The sequence below is a fragment of the Corvus brachyrhynchos genome, unplaced genomic scaffold (assembly GCF_000691975.1).
Source record: "Corvus brachyrhynchos isolate BGI_N302 unplaced genomic scaffold, ASM69197v1 scaffold220, whole genome shotgun sequence".
NCBI lineage: Eukaryota > Metazoa > Chordata > Aves > Passeriformes > Corvidae > Corvus > Corvus brachyrhynchos.
This window is the reverse complement of record NW_008236209.1, coordinates 4205757-4223808: the sequence shown is the minus strand read 5'-3', so window position 1 is coordinate 4223808 and position 18052 is coordinate 4205757. Positions and strand designations below refer to the sequence as shown.

The 18052-nt window shown below is 39.3% G+C and overlaps 1 protein-coding gene across 3 annotated transcripts in view; it reads left to right on the top strand.

The window, feature by feature from the left end:
• The window catches only part of DACH2 (dachshund family transcription factor 2), a 162457-nt gene that overhangs the window by 14675 nt on the left and 129730 nt on the right, over positions 1–18052 (top strand). Inside the window, exon 1 of one of the 3 annotated variants that reach the window (XM_017742485.1) lies at positions 1029–1148. The exons of the other annotated variants lie outside the window; for them this stretch is intronic. The gene's annotated coding sequence lies outside the window, so the exon portion shown is untranslated. Of the gene's footprint in view, positions 1–1028; positions 1149–18052 lie in introns of those variants that run through there. 3 annotated transcript variants of the gene reach the window in all.

The window sequence follows — 18052 nt, the reverse complement described above, 5'->3', positions numbered from 1 at the left end:
GGCTTCCTGCAGCAGCATCAGGTGACTTACGGCTGTTCGGTGACACCTCACGATGCGAGGAACATCGGCTCTGCTGTGGTTGCTCCAAGACTGCCCAAATGTTGGTCTCCAGCTGCCAGATTGGGCTGAGCAGGATCCATCCCGCTGAGGGGAGGTGTCTGAGAGCTGGGGGCGGTGTGTGACGGCAGAGGAGGATCAGCCATATGGAAGTGGCTCTTCCCGGGCCTGCGGGCGCTGCCGGAGCGTCGCCAAGTGCCTGTTGGCAGCGGCGCTCCCGGGGAACGGCACTGCCTTCAAACACCAGTAATTGATGAATTGTATGTAATATGCAAATGGGAATGCATAAATCTCCTGAATGACAGCTTAATTTATGTGAGCCCTTAAGAATGTGGGATTAGATTTTAATTAAATATCTTCAAAGGCACCCTGACTTACTCAGTGTTTTGGCTGCTGTCTTTACGAGAGTTTAGGAGGGGACAAAATCCAAATTTTAAATACATTATTTACTGTATTTTCTAATAAATTGTCATTGCACAAAAGCAATAATACGTATCTTGGGTGCATATATTTCAGGGACTATTAGATAAATCCTACAATAATAATAATAATAATAATAAAATCAAAGTACCGTGATACTTGTTTGGGTTTAAATAATTAGTGTCACTGGTTCACTTCTTCCTTTATGTTTCAAAAGAGTGAGCATCCAAATTAAAGCTGCTATAAATGTTTAATGTTTCACATTTAAGAAGTACCTTAACCTTCTAAAAACAAGCGTTTGCATTTTAATGGTTACTGTTGCTGTAGCTGTTACCCCAGTTGTGATGAGCTGATTGTTTGTGCTAAGGCAGTGAGAGCTAAATCCAGCTTTGTCTGCCTCAGCCAGTCTGTGGCAGCTGTGGGAGATTATCTACACAGGCAGAGCACTTTGAGGTACCCGAGTATAAATAGTGGATGTCTAATTCCCTGGCTCCTGGAAGGAGCAGGTTATCCTGCCCTCGACCCAGCAGGTGACAGGAGCAGTGGCTGAGGTGGGAACAACCTGGGTCAGCAGAACCACGGGGAGTATTAGTCAAGTGCATATTTTGGTGTTTTGCTGGACAGAGCTTATCAGTCTGCAAGAAGCAAAACCAATGGGATGGGAAGAGGAGGTAAGAAGAGAACAAGATATTTCTGCTTGGAACGTTGGTATATGTGAAGTCATAGTTAGACGTGAATTGTGTCATAGTCTTAAAATCCTTTTTACAAAGATGGAGTTAAGTTTAGCAAAATACTTCCTCCAGCTTAATTAGTTCGTGGTGGCCTTGGCAGTGCTGGGTGAATACTTGGACTTAATGGTCTTAAAGGTCTTTTCAATCAAAATGATTCTATGATTCTATCCAGGAAAAAAAAAAGAAGTATGTTACCCCTTCATAATAACCTTTCATTTAAACAAGAAAATAGTTAATGAGGGTGAGGAAACACTGGTACAAGGTGTGCAGAGAGGTGGTAGATGCCACATCCCTGAGAACATTCAAGGCCTGTTTGGGTGGGGCTTGGAGTAACCTGATCCGGTGGAAGGTGTCCCTGCTCACTGCAGAAGGTTGGACTGGATGGCCTTTAGAGGTCCCTTCCAACCCAAACCATTCTCGGATACCCTTTCTGCATTATTTCTGTAGTAGTACCATTTGTATTGTCACCCCTGCTCACACCCACTGAGCTGAACCCTTGCAGTGAAGTTCCAGCTCTCTTTTCTGGGTGTTTGCATTGTCACCTGCCCCACCCTCTGTGCAGGTCCTCGCTCCCAATTCAGGGGCAGAGCAAAGATCTCCCATTTTCCATCAGCTCCCATCTGGGAGAACCCCTGGGATGGTGTGAAGGTGTCAGAGCTGACTCTTTCCAGCCGGGGAGAAGCAGTGAGAGGGAAAGGGCAGGAGCTTCATTTCCTCCTGTGTTCTGGCTCATTCTTTACTTTTGTGGTCTGTTTGATACCATAATAGTGGTCCAGGGAAAGCAGCCGGGATGAGAAATTTCCCACAGTGGGAGAACAGACCTGAGGCTGTGGGATAGATTTGGTGGATGTGAGGCCAAGAGCAGAGAGTTTGGGGGATATTCTAGAGGCAAATCATTGGGAAATATTGAGCAGTTGGGATAGATGTTGATTAAAAACGTAAACGTGGAAGGAAATGGATTTTGTATTACACAGGCTTTTGGTTGGAAACAATTTCATTTTTATCTATCTATCATTTAAATGTTTGCTCCTAATGTAATACAGTTGCAAAATAGGTCACTCTGGTGAATACAACACACAAATTAGGCTGCCTTGTTCAGTTTTTTTTGGTGCAAGTCCTTAACCACAGCCCTGGTGAGCTGTTCCTGCCGGGTTCCTGTGTCCGTGCCGGCGGTTGGGAGGGTGGTTGGTTATCAGGATTGGAGCTCCCTGTCTCGAAGGATTGGCTGTTGCATAAACCATGATAACATGTGAAAGAACAAACTTAATGTTGCTGTAAGGGCAGTATTTTTTAGTGCCAAAAAGTAAATAAAATCTTGAGATATGATGCTTTTTTATTGTCGAAAGTAAGGACTGAGAGTTTCTTGAAGTGGGATTGTAGGGGTGGATATAACAGTGGGAGATGTCTGAGGTTAAGCAGGGAAACACTGCTGGGTGAAAGAGAAACAAAAAAAAATGGAGAGGAAAACCCATCGGCTGAACAGGGGACCAGAACAGCACTTGGAAGGAATTACTAAGAATTAGAGAAATACTCTCATCAAGTGGGGCAACATCTAAGTATAAACATTTAAAAATATTTTTTTACTGCCCTTTTTTTGTAGGCAGAACTCTTCTATAGGTGACCACTTTTTTGCGCCCTCATGGGCCTTGTATATTTCACAATGTCTCTGTGATGTGGGGGATCTGTGGGAATATGTGAAGGCAGAGTCTTTTCTGTATGTTATTAAATCTTCTTCATTTGGGCACTGATGGATAATGTTTGCTAAATATCTTATTACTGCCTTTTTGAATTATGTTGACCCATTCCTATTAAATGAATGTTTCCTGTAATTATGGCTGCATTTAAAACTGAAGCCTTTAAAACTTCAAAATTCCAGTAAAAATTGGTGTATAGATAAAAGCATGGCAGTGAATGCCATTTATTTCTGAGCATTTTTGTTTGATGTTGCTAATGCTCAAGAACTGTTTTAAATCATGAGATTGAAAAAGTCAAGTTAAAAATAACTCTAAAACACATAAAGGCTGGAGATGGAAAATTTAAATATATAAATATAGAATTGTTAAATATCAAGGTAAAATTCAAATGTGGAAAATAGAACAGGCCAGTCCATTTTTTTTCTGAACAACTTCATGTTGATTCTCTCATTTTTATTTTTGCCCAGTTTCAAGTTTGGAAGCAGTTTAGGTAAGGGAAACCTGCTTTGGGAAATCTGCAACTGAAACCTGACAATTAATAGAAATTTTAGACTCTGGGGCAGTGTTGACAGATCTAAAGGTCTTTACTGAGACACAAATGCTAATGATAGATGTCAGAGGTTTTCTGGACTTGAATGTGCACATCAGTCATTGACAACATACTTTTTGGCTGGGAAGTTAGAATTGATGCCCAGTTTTGTTTTTTTAATCATTCTCAGATGCTCTTCTTTGAACTTCTCTGATAATAATACACTGTGTTGGTAGGGCTGCTCATAAAACAAGGGCAGGCACAAGTGCTCAGCTCTTCCAGAGACTTTGAAAAACTGAGATCTGATGCATTGAACTGGTTCAAGCTCAGCAGCAATTTAAAAGGCAGTTTGAATGTGTTTTAATTAGGCCTATTTGAATAATTTGTGATGGTGCTAAGCTTAATTCTATTAAGAAATGCCCTCAAGGATAATCCTGGAGAATTTCTGTGGATTGGGTTGCACATGTTGTAGGCTCAGGCTTGTTCAGGTAAATGATAAATAACCCTGCTATCCAGCTGTACCTGAGAAGGGATTCACAGGGAGAGTAGGAATTGGTCCCTAACAGGAGGAAGATGCTCTCTGAAGCATGTGATTGCACCCAATCTACTTCGAACTGACTTGGAAATACATGGTTATTGAGAAATTTAAATTTGGGTAATTTCAAATAATTTTTACACTGTGTAAATTCACTGTTATCACTGTTAGAAAGTTAAAAATGAGCGCACTCCAGCACTGCAATATTAAAAGGGAAATCTGTTTCACTTCTTTAGGAAAGCATGTTTTAAGAAATTAAAATAGGAAAAAAAAATTAAAGTTTTATGATTTTATTTTTGTTTTTCTCAGGAAATGTCTGCATCCAATAGCAATAAAAAAATCAATGAGTGAATAAACACAGTGAGAGCATGCTTACCAGGCACCAAACTTGGAGATTTCACAGAAAAAAAATCGGGCTTACAAGGAATTACTGAAAAAACGTTCTCATACGTTTTCCTTTGAGATTTCATCACTGCAGCCTAAGCAGAACTTCAGCCCAGACAGATTTTGTGTGGTTTGAAAAGAAATGTCTTCTGTTGTATTTGAAAAAGAATCAAGTTATGTACTTTGCACTTCTTCTAATGTCAATTAGTCATGGTAGAATAATGCTTTGGAACAACTGGGCTCTTTTAAGTATCACTGGAAAATAACCTTTTCAGTTAGCTGAGGAATTTGTTCTGTTGTTAATATTTGCTTAAGGAAAAGCTGTGCAATTAAAGCTGGGAAGCAGCAGTGAGCAGCACCGGAGGAGAAAACTGAAAGTGCTTCAGCATCGCTGCTCTCAGAAGGGAGCCAAGGGTGTTACACCAAATGATGTTCCTGCACAAGGCTCTGCCCTGTGCCTGAAATCTGAAATACCTCTCTGGATGTTCTGAAATAATCCCAAATAGCAAAGCGTGGAGTGGGGAAATTCTGCAAAGGCTGGTGAGTTCCAGAGCTGTGTAATCAGGGCAGTGAAATCGTAACTGGTTATTTCACTGTCCCAGCTCTGCCCCACAGGTGATCCACAGGAAGCTGAGGAATTCCGTGCCTTTTCGCCATTTCACATTTAAAAGTTGTTGATCTCTGCAGTGCCATTTCGGTGAAAAAGTTGTGCTGGTTTTGCTGTATGTGCAGAGATCTGCTTAGATGTGTTTTATGTTGAACATTCCTTTCACATCTGCTGTTTGCCATTCAGAATACAGTGATGTAAATCTAAATATTTCATTTGAAATCAGCCTATTCTTACAACTTAATCATTTTGACTGCAGTGCTTTCAATTCCCTCTAGCTGGGGAATATCTTCCTTGTAATTAGGTGGTTTAGGAATCCACGTGCAGTTCCAGGTACAGCCATGGAGGAGCAGATGAGTTTGGGCAATTTCTTCCTTTCCTGACATGATGCTTCCAGGCTGCAGCCCAGCAAAAAGTTGGATATTTTCCTTGTTTTATCACATCTGCCTCATTTGCAGTATTTTATAACACCTAAATGTCTCTCAGCATATTAACGTTGCAGATGTTGCCTCTCTTTTGGAGGGCTAAATTTTCGTTGTTTTTCACACTTCATTAATTTTGCTTTTTGAAAAAATGGAATTAATTTTAAAGCTGCTTTTATACACTCAGATCTCGCTGAAGGGTTTTGTAATCTTTCCCCTCTCCTGTCGATGCAGTCTCTTCTTTGAGCTGTTTTAAACTTCCCTGCTTTCTTTTCAGAATGTTTATGAAGATATTAGAGCTAAATCACTTTATTGCTGATTTTTCAAGGCAGCTCCTCTCCTTACCATAATTTGCTGTTTCAGTCCATGAGCGCTCACATTCATACTCATCTTTTATTGGAACAAGGCACTCTGTTAGTTGATTTTTCTCATTAAATTAGGGTCTAAATGTACTGCATCTTCCTTTTTCTCCCATATATCAATTAAATCTGCAGCTCCCTTTATGGAAAGATTTTATTCTGCCTAATGGCAGCACCACCCTGGGCCGTCATCAGCCTGAGATCATTCTTTTTATGGTTGTTTAAGTATTTATCAGAAGCAGAAATTATTTCTACAGGTCAGTAATTACTGGACCTACCTACACTGGACACAAACACAGAACAGATTTTCATGCTTCTTTATCTGTGCTCCTTTGAAGGGTTTTTTTCAATAAAAGCTATTTTTAAAATTAAGGGAAAACAAGTCATTGACCTGGAAACTAATTACGTTGCTGGAACTCAAGTTTTGATTTTTGTTTGTTTTTAATAAAAGGGAAAATTATTAGTTAAAAATACTACTTAGAAACAATTACTTGAGCAGCTGGAAATTTTGCATGGAGGTGATGGGACTGTGTTAATGTATTGTTGATGCAGAACTGAAGTTGCCCGCTCATTTCAGTGCAGTGCAAGGTGAAGTTTTCTGGTTGTAGTTATTTAAGTGTCTCTAATTTGGGCTTTGAAGACAACCCAAATGATGCTGGACAATGAATTCTGTAGGATTATTATGCAAGAAAATGATAACAACCTCCCAGAACTGTGGGGGGGTCCCACAGGTTGTAACTGCTCCAGACCCTGCCCTACAGAAATACCCTGAATTCCAACATACTCTGCTATATGATGTGGCATATGGGGTACAATTAAAGGCTTTGTTGCCTTTTATTTGTTCATATTTATCTGTCTGTATCCATCTCTTGAAATAGTGCAAGTCTGATTTTGTGTTCCATATCACTGATCATGCCGAATTATTTGCTGCTTCTAATGACATTGAGGAAAGATGCTTCTCTTCTGAGTATTTCCAAAAAATCCTAACACTCTGAAGCTCTTAAATTTCAAGGAAAGAAATGTGTATCTAAAATGATAGAAATTGTTAATAGTGGAACACATTAAATTATCTGAACAAGAGCAGGCCAGATGTCCATCACTGTAGAATTGAGTTAAGCAGTTGAATTTGTTGTCAAATCAGTCAGTTTACTGTGTGATGTATTTGATAATTCTCCTAAGTTAATTAGTTCCAAGCAGATATTTTATGGCACTATGGCCTGGCTGTAAAATAATGCAGCTGGGTTGTTTTCAAATGGGAGAGTCTTCTTCTGTCATTTCTCTACAGCTTTAAAAAATAAATCTTGAGTGTTATCTGGAGTAAGGCTAAGCTGGAATTTCTGTCACCCCTTTAGTCCAAGGTGATTACTCCAACTTGAGAATGTCAACAATTACCCAGTGGTCATGTTTAATTAGTAAAAGGGAAGCACCTGTATTTTTAGAGGAAAAGACTCCGGGATTAGACTGTACAAATTCAAGTTGTAACAAAAGACAAAAATGAGCATATTATTCTTCCTTGGGGAAAATCAGTCACTGGATGGGCTCTGTTCACGGAAAAAATGCAGCAAATAATTCTTTTTGCCTCTGGTCTCTGTGCTTTTGTACTGATGCATATCAGTAATGATGTTTACAACTGCTTGGTCTGTCCAGCAGCAAAACAAAAGAATTAAGAGCACTTCTGGTGATTAGACAGACCCGCAGCACTCCAGCTTTAATACCTCAAATTTTACACTTGACGTATCATTGCCGACTGAAAAATGGGACTTTTTATTTATTTTCTTTAAATCGCTTTCTTTAAACCACCATCTGGTTGAGGCATTAAAACAGGCAATATTGCTGTAAGATTTTTCTTAAGACCTTTCTTTGGCTGTTAATTGCACATTTATAATTATGTTCTTACAAAAAGATAAAAGAGTTTTGAAGGATTATTCTTGGCAACAGACCTGAGGTGAAAACCTGCTGGTTTAATGTGTAAATTATAATGTGTGCAGTTGTGAAGAGTGGTTTTGTGAAACGCTCGAGTAAGCTCAAGAATCTAAGAGAGCTGTCAGAGAGTTTGCACTCGTAAGGGGCTAATGTTCATTGCAAAACAACTCATAATATGCTGTGCCTGAAGGCTCAATGAGTAGTTTAACTTAAACACAATCACCAACTTTCTGGAAGACAGATAAAGGAAACAATTGTTCCTCCAGCAAAGTTAGAGAAATGAAAAAAACAGCCTCACTTTGATGCCTGTTTAAAATCATTAATTTTCCTGTAAGTTAATGTAAATCGAGGATTAAACAGAAACTGTTACCATCTGACCCTTATAAACGAAACTTCTGTGTGGCTCATCTATTTGAAGTCAAATCTGTCCATACATCTAAACAGGAAACTAAATGAAAACATTTTTTCTTTTCATTTCCTATATCCTGCAAACTTTTTCAAAGCCTATTTCCTTTTAAAAGTTAGGCTGCATACTTATAAAGCTCTTTTTTTTTTTTTTTCTCCTGTGGTCATAAACTTAACCACCAGTTGCTAAACAGAGGATTAGGAGAGGGTGATCTCTGGGCACTGAAGTTTATCCATCTGACAGTGTTTCTAAAGTGCCATCTTTGCAGATGGTTTTGGACTGTGTGAGGCATCCATGCTCTGGGATAGTTTACAAATACTGTAATTATGATCAGTTTGATTTCATGACTGAGTGGCAAATGCTGGGGATTCAGGATTACAACTTCTCCCTACAGCTCAGGGTGATTTCCTCCTTGTAAGATCTGTATTTCCCTGTCTATAGTGACACTGATCTCTAAAATGCTTTGCACTCTAGAGATGAAATTACTGTGTATTAGATTATTGTTATTATTATTAATAATAATTGCTATTTTTTATTTACTGCAAGGATAAGTGACACAGCTCTGGTGCTCAGCACTTAGGTCTGAAGATTGTTGATGTTTAAAAAGGTGGTAAATACCAGACAGGGATGGTGTCATCCCTCATGTTTCAGGGATCCAGAGCACGTGGTGGTAGGAAACTCTTCCTTCAGTGAATGAGTTTGGGTTTTTGTGTGTCCATGCTTGACAAAAAGCTCCTCATCTGAACAAACTGACTTGTTTCATTATCAGATGTTCCCAAATCAAAATAGCATCATTTTGTCCCTGGTCAGTTAAGGCCCACACGGCACAGTGAGTTTGAAGGCAGGTCCTTCACTCAGATAGTGTGGCTGGAAAGGGCAGACACTGACAGTGAAGGATTCACAGCCCTGACCCTTCCTCTTGGTCATGGCCCTGCCCTGCCTTCCTGGCCCTGGGAGCAGGATTGGGTCCCTGTATGAGTTGCTTTTTCCTGGGTAACAGATATGCAGCCATGTCTGGTGTTGCACTGTGGGGTACTGAGTTTCCAGAGTGGGCGCTTGTTTCCTGCAGTCCCGAGTTACCTGCAGAGCTGACACGAGTGCTGGATGCAGGCAGATGCGAGGTGTGCAGTGTTCCCAGATGTGTGACAGGGTGCAGGTCATTGCTTTACACACCTTTCAGGTGTTTATCATTGTTTCTCTTCCCTCCTCACATGACTATAGCCTAAAAAGAAAGTTCTGAGTGGTTTTGATTTGTCACAAAATCAGTTCGAGATGATGCCTGTCCCCTCCCAAAGGTGCACCTGGATCTTCAGCTGTCCTGGTACTTGTTCTTCTGCTAGTTTGGCCATGAAATGTGAGCTCCCACATCTCTAATTGATTTGAATGCATCAAAGAATCCTGCATCTGCTGATTGGATACATTTTCCTTCACGAAAACATCCCTCCCTAAACAGTATGATACATTCAATATGGGAGGTGTTTCATATAACTGGATCTAATAACTGGATCAAGAACATGAAGCCCTTTGCTTTTGGAAAGAATTCCCATGCCTGAGCAGTAGTGTGCAAGGTTTTTCATTAAAGAAGTGATGGTGAGGAAGATGATGTAGGACAGCAAATTCCTGCCACTCAAGGAAGGTCTGTTACAGCACATGGAGGAAGAAAAAGTACTGGGGCTTCTGGTACCCTAATAATTGGCACTTGGTAATTCGATTTTAGCAAGAAAGATGGCAAAAATTCTGCCTTAATATATAGTATAATATAGTACAGAGTGTCTGTCTGCTTCCCTGCGGTTTTTTTGCCTTAGTTCACTGGAATTAGTTAATAAGGATGTTGGAGGATTGAGAGAGCAAAGAAGCTCAGAACTCTGGGACTGGCCCTTGTCGAACAAATAGCATCCAGACAAGACGCTGCACATGTCACAAGTGTCATCTTCTGCAAAAACTCTGTTTCCCTTGGTTTTGCAGTTGATTAAATAGTAATTGTATTCCTTGTTGTATAAAATTAGTATCTTGGACTGGTCTGATGGGAGAGGACAGCAAACTTTGTCATGTTAGAGCATGAGCCCACTTGCATTGAAAGAAAAAAAGGATTCTTTTAACAACTTTCAGGGTAGCAAGATAGGACTTAAGTGAATTTGGCTCTGGGCCAGATAATCCTGTTTTGTTGATGTTAAACCACTGGCCGTAGCAGTGATTACAACATAAGAGTACAAAAGAGGCTTTATTTATACTACACTTTTTCTTTCATGTTTCCAATCATAAAAATAAATAGGTCTTGTTAGAAAAGAAAAATTTTACTTATTTACTTGTTTGCGTGCTGGGAGGCATTAAGTATTTCCTTTTTTTGTTAGGGGAAGTGTGTCACTTGCATTTAACTCAGATGAAAATAAAGGAAGATAAAACTTACTTAATTTTAGAACGTAATTTTTTTTATTTGTTGAAGAACTGTTGTTTTAAAATGGATAGCCTGCTGCGAAAGAAACAAAGCCACTTCAACAAAGCAGGAAATCAATAACCACAAGAAAGCCTAAAGAAAATGAATGCATACAGGGTGAGCGAGTGACACAGAAATTATCTTCTGGTGTAAGAATGGTAATAATAGAATGCATATGGAGGGGATGAAAAACATGATAGAAATATACATAGAAAAGACATGTTCTCTATTTCTAGTTATAAATAATGACCCCTGTGTTACAGTATTTAAACTTTGAAGGGTCTAGATGGTGGTTTTCTTCCTGATTTCCCCACCCCCCCAGTCCTAGGTAAATATTTATGCTTGCAAAATTTAGTAGGCTGGCAGCCATGGAAACGTATGTCTTTCATTTATCTCCAGGAAATCTGGTTACAAACACTCCTTTACTTGAATTCTTTCAGTCTTTTTCAGCAGCTTTTAAAACAACCTCTTGAGTAAGGAGCAGGAGTTGTGTGTGTGTATGTGAGTGGGATTCTGTGGCAGTCCGTGGCAGGGCTGTGTTTGCCCAGAGGTGGATGGTGCTAGGAAGTTACACCACAGAATTTTTGGGAGAGTCAAACCCTTGGGTCTGGAGGAAAGTCTTTTAAAGACATCAACAGCAGGTACGACTTGTCTGCTCAACTGTTGTATCTACTCCAGGACATACTTGAGTTCAGGAAATCCCTGAACTTGGGAGTAACTCATACTGCTTTGCAGTAGTCTGAGCTGCTTTTTCTGGAGTTGGCTTCTTCCAGTTTTTCCTAACTGTATGTGAGAGAGACATTTATAAAATGACATCGTGTTTCTCAGTGGGAATTGATCTGTGGCTGTGGTGAGAAGGTTCCTTGGTGTAGCTGTCGATGGAAAAGCAGACAAACTTTTGGTCAGAAAAGTACCTCAATGTATAAAAAACCAAGCAGTATTTGAGGCTTGTTATGAGCTGAGAATAATTATTCCCTGTATCTGTTACCCCACCTTGGGGGAAAGGGTAAACCTGACTTGGAGGAGCAGAGGCAATATTATCAAGAAGTGAAAGAGTGATGCTGTAATCTCTTAGGGGAGGGAATGAAACCCAGTGCTCACGTGCAGTGGGGAGAGGATTGAGATACCATAAACTGGTATCTTTATGATTCCCTGGTTTTGGTACCCAGCTGAGATTACAGAGTTACAGATTCTGGTTGAAGCACACTCCTCTCTCAGTCAGCCCTGAGGTTGGCCACATTCAGAACGAGAGTGCAGTGGGGTTTGCTTTCACAGTCATTTCAATTATCTGCTGTTATGGAGTTTCCATCAGGTAGAGTTTTTGTGAGTGTGTGCATATGTGTGCACAAAATAGGGAAAGTCCCTATATTCCTGTAGGTTAAATCTCACTTAACATAGCTGATAATACTTACGTCGTTTTATATATTCATATTAGCATATTTTCAAAACAGAAAGGTTTTAAAGACAAAATTTAATGTTAATTTTGTAAAAGATTTCCTTCTTCCCTTTTATTTTCTCATGGTCCTAAAGGTTTGTGTTCTGTTGTTTGAAAAATCCTTCTCCTACTGTACATTTGCAGTAGAAATAATAGCCTTGTCTGTCTCAGGAGCTAACAAATGAAATACCAACAGTCACAAAATCTGGAAAGGTAAAGGTGAGGCAGTGGAGCTACGTCCTTACATTACTGCCTGTTTAATTTCATACTGGCTCAGGACCACCAGCAAACTGAAAGGTATTTTCTGTGTAGCGAAGTTCAGCCCTCAGATGTTTACTCCTGGACAGAATCACCTAATCATAGAGGCTCCTTTGGATTGCTGGGAACAATTCCTCCTTTCAGCATGGACGTTGGTGCAGAGGACTGCTTCTATGTTCTTTCATTTATTATTCTTCGAAAGATGAATTTCTGTTTTCTACCTTTGAAGAGTCTTTGCCAAGATTGTGAAAACACTGAAACTTGTGGTGCAGAGATTAAAAACAGTTAAGGCAGGAGCAGTTTCCCATTGCATCAGCCTGCAAATTGCTCTGACAGCATTGTACCACCACAGCACAATGCACCCCTGTTAAGGAATTAATATCAGCTCCTCTGGGTTACATGATGCTCACGGCTGTAAATACGTCAAGTCTTGCTCTTAGGTTTCTGTCCATAGATAATAGGCTTAAACAGTCACATTTTTTACAACTTTCATTGAATTGAGACTTACTGAGACACAGCTTAGTGGAAACCAGCAGTATTTCAAATACCTTTTCTTGTAATACGTTCCTCTGAATTGGCATTGAATTCAGATACAGGTCAAAAATAGAGCTTGGGAGGGTCTGATACAATTCAGACACATGCCACGAGTGTTTGTAATAGATGGTGATTCCCTGCTTGGAAAGTTTCCATGCAAATATTTGTAGAAGTACGTGTAAAAATAAAATAATTCTTAAAAAAATTTGGGCTAAATTAACTTGTATGAAAGGAGATTTATAGCTCCTCAGTGTCATGGCATATCTTTGCTCAGGGTTGGACTGTGCCCTGCATTTCTGTCTGTGCCTTGGCCAACATCAGCTGTTGGGATGGAGTTGTGTTGTTCCTGTGCTTATCCCAGTGCCTGCCTTGTCATCTGCTCACATCAGTGCTGAGCTTTCACACACAGGTAGAAAAATCCTAAAAATGTGTTCAGTGGTTTGGTTCTACCTGCAGAACTGTCAGATACTTCAGGAGATTAAAACAAAAACCCAGTCCGAAACATTTAAGTTGCATAATAATACTGGCTGTAATGTGCAGTGGATCCAGAAGCCAAGCAGAGCCATCCAGGCAGCTGAGCCGAGGTTTGCAAGGCTCGTTATAAACCTGGCCTTACATATCTCTGGCACTTACACATTTGGTTTAGCTGGACATCATGGGGGAGCATTGTCTCGACAACAAGTCTGTAATTTGAATTTGTGGTCTGGGTGTGTCATTAGTGGCTCGATTCCATCCTGGACAGGCCCCCTCCTGCAAGGTTTGGTGTAGGCAGAGTGTGAACAGTGGGAATGAAGACACAGCAGCAGGAGCTTTGTCCCACTGGCTGTGATCCACGGCTAAATGGACTGTGTTTTATCTGTGCCAGTGCACCTTCACTGCCACGGTTACTAACTTCATGCAGTTCTGTTAAATTTCTGTGTGTATCCCTACATCTGCTGGAGTCACACTTCCAATTTCCTTACTGCCATACCCTTAAATTGAGCTGGGGCAGTGTGGAACGTGGATCAGCCTCCCAGCTTGTCTGCAGCCATGAATCACCACCATTCTGAAATGTGCTGATTTATCCCCATTTTTCCTGTGCTGTTACTTGACAGGAAAAAAAGTAAAACCGGGAATGTTGAGGAATTTTAAATCTGCAGGTATACTCATAAGTAATTAAAGAGTTACTTAAAGTTTTAAATCTCAATGAACCAAAAAGCCTTTTTTGGTTTTAAACTTATTCTGTAATGCCTGATTTCAGAAATAAGCAATTAAACTCCATTAAGTAAGAACCAATCACTTGTTCTCTATTGCAACTAGGCTATAGTGACAGTTGAATACAAGGAATTCAGGTGGTATTTCTGACTGTAGACCCCAAGCTAAGTTTTAAATAAGTACCTTAATCAATGAATAACCAAAAGGTCCTGGAGACCATCATGGGAATAAATCTGTAAGATAAATCTGTAACGCATCTGTATATGGATGGAATAGTTCTACAAATTTTTACCCTAGTGGGGCTTTTTAATACATTTAAGAAATTTCTAGAAAGCTCATTTAAATTGTTCTATCTTCTATCTCTTTTATGTTTCTGCATATGTTTCTTTTATGTTTTATCTGTTTTATCTTTCTGCACAGTTTTAAGTAGTCCTGAATTTTTGATCTTTGTAAAAATGAAATAGTACATAATAGACTGCATGGCAATATATTGAGACAATGGTGTTTTGCAAAAAAAAAAAAAATATAGTAGAAACTAGATCATTTTAAGCTTCTCTATACTGCTTCACTATTTTTGCAGATAGTTTTATTGAGGATGTTTTCATGAATCAGACCCCCATTAATTTTTTTAAGTAAAATAGAAGCATTTTCTGCAGTTCTCTTGTGGTATCTGAAGACCTCTTTAAGTAGCAGGCAGAAAAATAGCCACCCTGTCTCATACAGTAGTGAGAGTGTCAGACACAGATACCTCCTAGAGATGGCTCAATCACAATTATTGTGTGAGGGACTTCTACTTTTGCACTTCCCATAGCTCTTAGTGCCTTTTCGTATTTATTATTTGTTTTAGAACTTCTAAGTTTGCATATCAACTACTTAGAGAATGTCAGCTTTCAGTGGTGAAACCTCAAGGAAAATAAGCAACACCAATCTCTTCAGTGTCCTGTGGCCCTTTATAGAGGAGGAAAGCTGGGAAGTGTGATTTGTAGGCATTCTCAATATTTCAAAATTAAAAGCCAAATAAAAATGTGCATAATGGAACTTCATAAACACGCAAATTTTATTTATTCTTATGATAATCAACAATAATAAAGCATGGCCTCTGCCCAGGCAGCTTTCCAGTGTGCCAGGATATACAACACAGAGCTGGCATCTAGAATATCCTGGTGTAATTTAGGTGTGTGTGCCTGGGAAACCATCCATGGGCTGTGAGCTGGGATACCTGGAGAGAGCCATGTAGGGGGGTCGTGAGTGGGGGAATCCTGGGGGAATTCTGACCCAACCAACCAAGCTGGTGGTAAGGGAATCATGTGTGGTAATTAGTCAGATCTCTGCTGGATTTTCACTGATTGAGATGTTTTAGGATGAACACAGTGATCGTGTGCTACGTTCCATTCTTAATGGTGAGGTTATAAAGGTGTAATATTCCACTGGAGTCCCAGCTCTGAGCAATTCAGTGCTGTTGAGGAGTGGTTTTTTCTGACGGAAACACCAACCACAATGACAGAAAAAGTTCAGGTTTGTGATGCTTTAGAACAAACTTCCACTGACGTTTTCCCTGAGGACCTTCCTCACTGAAAATCCCTGGGGAATTGGGTGGGGAGATTCCATTTTGGAGTGTCAGAGCCTTTCTGCACAGGTGCTGTGTCCCCTGGCAGGTGAGCTGTGCCTGGGCTCTCTGGGTGCTGGCGTGGGCACTGCCCCGAGCGTTGCCATAGGGACCAGGTTCTCGTTATCGGCTCCAACAACTTCATGTATGATTAATGTTAATTGCCCATTTTGCATGGATGACTTTTTTCCTGCTGCTGAATTGGCTCCTGTTGCCTTTGATGTGGCTGGTGATCCAATGTCCTGCCATGGCCAGACAAGTGATCAGTTTGCCAGCACCGAGAGGAGACAGAATCAGGTTGCTGCGGGGTCAGGGTTTGCTTCTCTTCTTAAACACTGAAAGGTCAAGCAGAGTTTAACTACCACTGGCATCTTTGAAATGTTGTAATAAATGCCAAAGCAAGGAGATTATTTTAAGTCCGTGCTACAACTAAAAATCTGAAGGTAACAGGGAAGAATTGTAACTCATCAAGATGTTACATTTATTGGTAAAGACTTCAAAAAGTACCTTGCACAATCACTAGGGGGTATTTAATGATCTTTGAAGAGGAGAAAAATTTTAATTTCTGGTTCCTGTTCCAGTTTCAGAAAAGTAACTAAAGTTGAGGGGGGGTGTGTGTGTGTGTGTGTGTGTTTTATTTAGCTTTTTCAAGTGTTATTTTTGTTGTGGGATTTTTTTTTTTCCCCTTCTGAGCACTTGCACCACTTACTGCCACTATTACCAGGGCAATTTACACAGCATGTCATATAGTACTTCAGTATTTCTCCTTTAAGCCTAATAAAATATGTTGCTATTGAAGAAATCTGTGATACATGTGAGAGCTTCCTAAATCACAGGTCTAGCATATTTTTGTACCAAATAGCTCCAGCCTCATGAAATCAATAATTAATTTATTAACTGGATCTCTTTTGGAAAAAACAAAATCAGCAGTCCTGGCAAGGCTGCCTACTGCCAATTCATAAATAGTTGATGACAAAAATGAAAAGTGTAGAAGTAAAATTCAAATCTTAACGATCAAAGTATCGGGTACCTCATCTATCACAACTTGGAATAAACATATCACAGAAAGTGTCATATCTCATTGACACTGCAAAACATAATGCTTTCCCTTGTTATCTAGCGAGCTGCCAAGGCTACAGAGTTTATAGGCTGCTAAGATAATGTGCTGGTGGTAATCCACTTGACTTGCAGAAATATGAAGTACTGTTGAAATGTATTTCTACTTGGTTTATTCTTTGCTCTCAAGAGGGTAGGATGCTATTTCAGTTCCTCTAAAGAAGCTCAGAGAATGAAAAGAAAAACATCAGGATAAATTATGCTAAATGGTGGACTAGACCCCAGAGGAAATCATGCTTCTGTGGTACAGTATTCCTCCATTTATCTTACAAATGTTACATCTAATGTTAATTTTGTAAAGGGAAAGCATTCAAAGGTTCATCTGATCCTTTTAATAGTAGTTTTTAGTGCTGTAGTGTTATTTGTCAAACTCCTGCCATCATAACTAACTTGCCTAGTTTTGGCAGACCATTCATACAGAAAATATTTTGGGCTACTAATACATAACATTTTATTTCACAAAACACAAATAACCTAGTAATTACACTCCAAAACCTAACAAATAATTGCCAGCAAGCAATTACCATTCAATTAAAGAGTAATTACATGGTTATTTGTGCCCTGTAAAATAAAGCATTACTGAAATCAGTAGTGCAATCAATATTTTAGCAGAAACAGGATGCTGCAGTGATGGACCTTTCAACCTGTGCTGATTAAATTGTCATCCAAATAACAGTTTCCTAGTTAAATCACCACATGTTTATTTGTCTTGATTAATATGCAAATTCTCTTCTGATTCTAGTAAATCTCCTATGTTTAAAAGCACAAAAGTAGAGCACTGTCATACATCAGCAGAGATATGCTGCATGTTTCCACTGATTAATTACATTTCACAAAGCATTGATGAATTAGTGGGTTTTATGAAATACGGTTGTCTATAAGGAGCATAAAATAGAGTTACAAAAGATGGAGCTGATCAGTAACTTTAAGAAAATCACAAAAAATAACCTTATTTCATGTATTGAGTCAAATTAAAAATCTTTGGGATATCAAGGGAATGTATAAAACTTTGAGAGAAAAAAAATAATAAAATTAGCTCTCAACAGGAGTGGAAAATAAAGAAGAAAAGAGACATTAATGAACAATTTCTCAACATTTTACTGTATAAATTTCAACTGTCAGATATACTGCTCAAAATGTAATTTATTTTCTGACAAATTTAATTTCAACCAAAATTTTAAAAATGAACAACATTCAGATTAGTTCATTTTTCTCTTTCAAGGGTTAGTGATTTTGTGGGGGTGGAGAGGATGACAAGAATGACTTTATAACCATGGTGTAAGTGCAGGTAAAAAACCAAAACCTTCAGTCCTCCTCACTTTCAAGTAACTGATGACTCAAGGAGTTCTTGGGTTTGAGAAATGTCAATAGAATGTTAATCAGCAGAGACTGACTTTAGTAAAAATAA